At 40.4% G+C, this 7419-nt stretch overlaps 1 long non-coding RNA gene across 1 annotated transcript; it reads right to left on the reverse strand.

The window, feature by feature from the left end:
- Nucleotides 1-1097: 1097 nt before the first annotated feature.
- LOC108447003 lies at nt 1098-6096 on the reverse strand. Its single transcript, XR_001862360.1, has 3 exons — nt 5980-6096; nt 5680-5777; nt 1098-4124 (listed from the first exon to the last, which is right to left on the reverse strand). It is a non-coding gene; the product is annotated as an uncharacterized LOC108447003 (long non-coding RNA).
- Nucleotides 6097-7419: the final 1323 nt, after the last annotated feature.

Raw genomic sequence — 7419 nt, forward strand, 5'->3', positions numbered from 1 at the left:
TTTTGAGCTTGAATCAAGCTAAAATTTACAAATCGTTGTTCAAGAATCATTTCAAGTTTAAGATAAATGTCCATATGCGGCTCTGAGAGCCAAGAGTCTTCCCACCGTTCCTCCATAGTTTAGATATGGAATAGCAAAGCAAAACCAAGAAGAGGAATCCAAAGTTTTCAGGGTTTACTCACACAAATCAGTCGCTTAGGGATCGGGGATCGTTCTGCTGGTTTGTTGCAGTGGGGATCCTGCAACATGCATATATCAAACCAGGAGTCCCGTGGAAAGGAAATATATATGGACAGACAGATTCTTGCTAGATGTTTCAGAGATGTTTATTTCTCCAGCCGCATGGCCGGAGCTCTGCCCAGGAACTGTCCCAGTCACGGGACCAAGGGTCCTTCTGCCCGTGCAGGGAACACAAACCAACCAATGGGAACGAGGCTGAGCAGGGGCAGGGAAGCCCCGTGTCTGTGCCCTCAGGGCCCCTCTCCCAGGGCTACACAGCGGGGGAGGGACCCCAACATTGGTTGATTTTAGTTTCAGATTAATTGATCTTACGTTTCAGTCCAATTTTTTATTATTCATTATGATTTCACTTTTATATTAAAACTGTTTTTGCCAGTACCTTTGCTGGTGATTCTGTGAGCAACCTAAAACACTCATTCACACAGAAAGACACCTTGCAAAACAGTAATTTTCTGTTATCTTCTTTAGAATTGTATGCCTTTTTTTGGCCAGAGACCACAGCACAAGAAAGGGACCGAAGACAGAAGTAGGAAAAATATCTCTGTTCTGCTGAGCTGTTGAAAAGCTCTCAAATATCTAAAGCATAGAGTGGCTAAAGCAGACTGGGAATGTTTAGAAGTGATGTGTGAGGTCACATGGAAGCTGCAAAAGAAAGTGAGCTCTTCAAGAGCGATCACCAGGTCACCATGACTTCCAAGAAGTATTACATGAAAAATGAGAGACCAGGATCAAAATAATCCTGAAGAGGTAGCTCCTCATACAACATCTCATTATGCTGGTAATACTTCTTGTCAAAAGAGTTAAATTCTTGAAGTTTGCTAGAACCTGAAAAATACCAGAGGAATGCAACGGACAGATTCTCTTAAACAAGAAAGAAACAGTTTATTCAGAAAATCCCCTGAGCAGATGCAAGCTGGTATGTTCTTAGGAAAAATATATAACTTGGCATATTCTCACTATTTTTCAGGCATCCATTCAAAGCCACCATGTTTTGTTCTTGGGGGGGTTTTCTTGCTTCAGAAATAGTATTTATTTGTCAACAATGAAGTCACCAACTTCATGTGGGTACAGACAGCGTTTGCAGACATTTGGAATCCTAGCACCATAGAATCATATTATCACTAAGGTTGGAAAATACCATGAAGGTATCAGCTCCAACTGTTAACCTAGCATTGCATTGTCCGCCACTAAATCATGTCTCTAGGCACCACATCTGCATGTTTTTTAAATAGCCCCAGGGATGCGGATTCCACCACTTCCCTGAGAAGCATGTTCCAATGCCTGATGACTCTTCACTGAATAAATTTTTCCTATTATCTAACCTAAACCTCCCCTGTTGCCACTTGAGGCCATTTTCTCTCCTGTCAGAGGTACATTTAAGGAACACATTGCTTCCCTACTGCTCCCACAAACCGTATGTGCAAGACTGAAATCTCATCGCCTTGTTACTGAGCAGAGAGGTCTCTTATGGACATGCTTAGAGGAAAGGCTGGGCAAAATCTCCATATGCTGTTCTGTCCAAAGCTTAGGTGAGGGAAAGGTGTTGAAGTCACACGCAATTATCAAGGAGAGTCCTGAGCAGAGGAAGATTGAAGAGCAAGGCTAACAATCAGGTGCTCTTACAGAAGTATTCTAAATAGCAGATGAAATCAAGACAACACATAAGCAATAGTTAAGGGGACTTGACTTAGCATGAGCTTTTTGCAGAAAACATTAAAGCCTGGCATGGTAGTGCAGAACTGCTTATCTACAGACACACTTACACCTCTACTTTGAACACCTGTGTAGTAGGGTGAAGGACTATTGCGATGAGAGGAGCTTGCCAGTCCCAGACACCCCTGTCCAACCTGCAGCCAAGAGGGTTTTACATGAGGTCCTTCTCCTAGACCAGGAAATTCTGGTCATGAATGGGATCACCTGGATAACAGAACTAAACTATTGGGTCTATTCAATTTCCTCTTTTCTCACTAAATGGGGAAATCTGACAATATTCCTTTTCCTTGAAAAACAGCAACACACCTTGCTGCCTATAGAAGAACCCCTAAATCTGAGCAAGCTACGTCCCTAGTCACGTCAATGCATTCTTCAAAACCAGTGAAAACCATACGACTGAAGTGCTGATGAAGATGCACCAGGCCTTCAGCCATATCAATGGAAGCATAATAGTGCAATACAGCGACCTTCTCAAAACAGACCAACTAGGCCAGTTCAGGCAAAATAAATAATTTAATGTCCTGGCCCTGAACTGGTAGCCTGCCTTGCTCCACATTTACTCAGGGCTGCAAACTCTTCCAGCTCAGAACAGTTTGTTTCTTTTCCCAGTATTTCTTCTCTACAGAAATGAATGCTTAGGGACCAAGGGAACTAGTAATCCACTATACATGGCATTTCCCTCTGATTTTTCTTCTGTGAGTGAAAAGAGGATGTTAGTGAGTCCAGAAAGCTTCACTGAGTGTTACGGCCTCCAGAGTTCAGAGTTGTACATACCTGTATCTTTTGTTGCCCAAGTTGTCCACTGTGAAGTTTTCTAAGAGAGTCCAGCACTGGCTATTTGCAAGGGACAAAATGAAGCAGAGAAGCAGCAGAAATCAGCAGAATCTTTGCAGTCAGCAGAAATATGACCCTAAATGAAAACTGTTCTGAAGCAGACCAAGCTGCCAAAAATGAAAAGGATGAAAAGAAAAGAAATAAAAAAGAAAAAAAGCGGAGTATTTCTGGAGTTGAGATTTGTCAATGAGAACAGAAACTGCCAGGTGTGGGGGAAAGCTGTTACAGTTCTGCACACCAGAACTAACCTAGCTCCAGTTTCTCAACTAATCAACACACAAGAGATAGGGGATAACACAGACAAGGTTAAAATGCAAGGGTTGAGTGCTAAAGTAGACAGACCAAACTGTCAGAAGATCAGGTTATTTAAGGTATCAGAACAGATCTACCCCAAAACGTGGTAAGCAGAACCACTCAGTCTCTGCAGAACGCTGGCAGCCTCTCAGACTTATGTGCTGATTTAAGCCAGTGGGGACAACTCCAGTCAGTGGGGAAAAGGCAAGGGGTGTCTAGGATGCAACTCCCTGTTTCTGGTTTGCATTTCAATCGTCCCCCAAAGCCTGAAAGCAACACAGGATAGCAGGAAAAGATATTCTGTCCAAATATGCTGACTGTTTAAAGGAACAGAGCCAAACAGGAGCAGGGAGACAGTGGAGCACATAGGAAAAATACATCACTACTACACATAATGGCAGGCTGTGAGTATCATAAATTAAACTTTTTCTGAACACAGTTCAGCAAAGGTGAGTTTTAAAGGTAGAAATTGAGAACAACCTGGAATCCTTCCTTTCAGGATCAGGAGCTGAATGTCTTAGCTTTTATTACCCAGTTGATTTAAGGAAAGAAACAATGAGGCATGTTTCTACTTCAAAATAAATACTCATTTGAAAATGGTTGTTCCTGTGCTGTATTCCCATGCCAATAATTACGGGACTGGATGAACAGTTCAACCAAACTTTGCATTATCAAGGATAATGATAAAGAGCTATTATGTTGCTGGACCAATGTATAAACAAAGCCCACAGTTTGCTGTTATGTTGGTGAGGGCGGGGGCAGGAAGGAAGGCATAAAAACTATGCATTTGATTTGCGTGTCTTCATGGTTGTTACAGCCAATATATTCTGATCTTTTAATAGTCAAAATTCTGTGGTTCAGGAGATTTGGCTTCAAATCACAGCTCTGCTGCAGATGTCATTGTGTGACCTTGAGAAAATCCACTTGACCTCTTTTCCCTTCATCTGTGAAACAGCAACAACACTTCTGCCCTCCCTCATTAGGGTAACAGGAGCAAAAATATTCCAATTATCTCTGTAGACAACTGCAGTCATGCTGAGAAACTAAAACAGAAAGGGAAAGAAACAGCAGTTACATAATCTAACCATATTAAGATCAAATTACACATATATATGTATACAGATTAAGTAATGTACGTATTTTTAATATGAGAGGGTTTTTGTGGGGGGAGTTTTTGTTCTATTGTTTGTTTCTCTTTTTCAGGGGTAGGATTGTGAATGACTGTGATAAATGTACCTTGAAAATTATAAATTTTATACAGTTTAGTCAGACATATGATATCATAGTTCTAGTACAAATTTCACCTTCTAGCATTCTGCGTAGACAGTTTATTCAACGGCCTTATATTATTACTTCATGTCAGAAGTCCTGTAAAAAACACCCGAACGTGTTTTTTACTCAAGATTTTTGCAAGATGGCTGCTAACTGCTAAAATACACTCATATGCATTTATGATCTCAGTCACTGAATAAAGCCCAAACTGTAGTAAAAAAGATGGGGTAGAAAAAGCAGTAATTTATTAAGGGAAAGAAAGCAGCATAATCTTCTGCAGAGGTAACAATTCACAGCACCAGGAACAATAATTTCAATACAGCAGAAGATATGGGAATTTTCAAGCAGGAAAGCTACCAGTTTTCCCAGTTTACTCATAGAAGCAGGAACTGTATTTAAAAATAAAAACAAAACAAAACAAAACAACAGAAGAAAACTTCAAGAAAATAAACATGGATTAGATCCCTGTCTTTTTTTTATTATTATTTCTCTGGCATTTTCAAGGGCCAATTTACAAGCCTAAGCAAGCGCAACAATGACATTCAAACACATGGCATGTGGACAGCCTCTAACTCCCACAGGCTCACCATGCATCCTAACACAACCTGCCTATTTTCAAAAACAAACTTCCTGGGGGTAATTTCTGGCTCGGTTCTTGGCATACTCCCGCAATAGGCAACTGAAAAGACATGTATTTTTGATTGTGTAAGTAACCCAAGGTTTGTTGTTTATGCCTGCAAAATGCTCTGCAGAATTATGGGCTTTTGAATAATATAAGGTTTCTCCTTGTGACATAGTTTTTGTTTTATATGAAAAGATGCTGAATTATGGAAAATATCCCTTTTTTTTTTTTTTCCCATTAATAAAAGACTGAATAACTAATTCCCTAAGAACTAGTAACATCCTTCCTGGATTTATCTCTCTTTGTACGACAATAGGGTGCTTGTGGACCTTGGGGAAATACACGATTTCCAGTTGATTGTTACTGCTAATTTACTTCTGAGACATCTGCCATCCCAGCTAACACTAACTCACAGAACTGCAAAGCAGGGGCAAGTATCCGGCCCTTCCAATCAGCTGACTACAATCTATATATATATTTATATTGTTAGCAGTATGAAATCCATTTGAATTTGCATTCAAATTGTGATGGGAACCAGCACATATCAATGGCTGTGCATTTGCTGTTTATCTTACTCCATCTGCTGGGACATGCAGCTCTTTGCAGAAGCATTGCAGAGGACAAAAGGTTCAGATGCACTTACGACACCAGTGGATACTCTTCTAATTACAAAGCAAAGCCAAACAAGACCAACAAAGACTTACAGAGGTCTCATGAACCTGTTAGTCAGCAGGTCAGAACTGCAGCTGCTCCATGCCTCTGAAATCGCAGTAGGAACCAAGGAAAGCACAGGGAAACTGAGCTGAAAGACAAGAAGAAAATTAGATGAATAGTTGTTTAAAAAAAAAAATAAATTAAAGGCTAATGCTTTGTAAACTGCCAGAAGCGGATGACAAACATTCACCTCGAATTCCTGCTTGGAAAGTGAATCAAAGGAAGACGGCATGCATGCAGCAACACAACCATCCAGTACACATAGCAATGGAAAACAAAATGTCACATACTCAGTATTTGACAGTGGCAACCATGTTCCCAGTTGTTCAGATTGATCTTCATGTTGTGAGTGATGAAATGACACAGAGAGAGATTGCCTGTGCTCCTCTTCCCTCTGGCTTCCTGCCCTTTCCCAAATAATGGCAAAAGACAGCCAACGCAGAAACTACTGAAGAATAATTTCAGAAGTAGCATTTTTCCACTAGCTTGCACATGGTTTATGTAATATGAAACAGATTTTGTCATGAAAGACTTTCAGCATGAACTGTCAAATATGGTGGGAGAATGGAAAAATCACTGTTCCCATTCAGCAGGCAAAAAGCTGGCCCTGAAGTCCCATGTTCTGAACCCCACAGCCTGTACATTCTGCATCAATACTCCTCACCAGTGCTTTTAAAAAACTGCCAGGAAAGGAGAAGTATTATGAGTCCTACCTGTTGCTAATGCTGGAAATAAGGACCATCTTTGCACAAACTCACTAATTTTTTTATGCTCACAAACCTGCTGTGCAACAACATAGGCAGCAAATGTCTAGCACCATCATTGTGTCTTCTTCTAAACTGATACCTAAAATACCATCAAGTACTGATGTTTTCCAGGCTTTTTCCCCTTCTGCTACAGCAAATGCAGAACCCTCTCCAATATTCTTTACTGTGTGCATACAATGGCACAAGTATTCTCAAACCTAATATTAGCACTTCTTATAAATTGTTTTCATATTCTACCTTCTCGTCAGTGTTGCAGGAAATTCTCCACAGGGATCTGAAAAACCTGATACTGCATGAAAACAGATCATACAGAAACACATGCACACATATGGAAACCAGAAGTTCAGATTTTGGGTGCTGTACTCAGATGGTGAATATAATCAGAAAACCACAATCAAACAAGTAGTTTCACAAGTCTATTGAACTGATATTCTCCTAAAGACTCTAAAAGAGTCCTCATGATCCAAAGGGACTAAGATACTTCAAGAATATTAGACAGATTATATAAATTACAGAGGTCAGTGTCAATGTATCTCAAAACATCTAACCTACAGACTTACCCACACCTAGGGAAATATTCCATACAATTTCACATATAGGGCTTAGATGTTATCATGTCCTACTTTGAAACCCATGTTCCTCTCAGTTCAGAAGGCAGCCAGGCCAGCTAGTCAGGGATTGTCTAATGAGCCCCAGCTTTATTACACACTTTACCTCCATTTTCCTTATCTCAGAATTGGAGAAGATCAGGGAAGGTTCAGTTTGTTTGTACTTCTCAGCATCACTAGCTTCTCCTGAGGACATCACAGAAATGAGAAACTTGGAAGAGACAATGAAAAATACTGTAAGCACAGCGATACAAATTGCCAGGTAACATTTGCCATTTCAGTTTGTTGGCTTAAACCGGGCATCAAACGTCCTGGTTAATACAGCTACCAAGCAATTGAGTTTTTTCAAATTGCC

This window comes from Corvus brachyrhynchos, unplaced genomic scaffold (assembly GCF_000691975.1).
Source record: "Corvus brachyrhynchos isolate BGI_N302 unplaced genomic scaffold, ASM69197v1 scaffold22, whole genome shotgun sequence".
In the NCBI taxonomy this organism is placed as follows: domain Eukaryota; kingdom Metazoa; phylum Chordata; class Aves; order Passeriformes; family Corvidae; genus Corvus; species Corvus brachyrhynchos.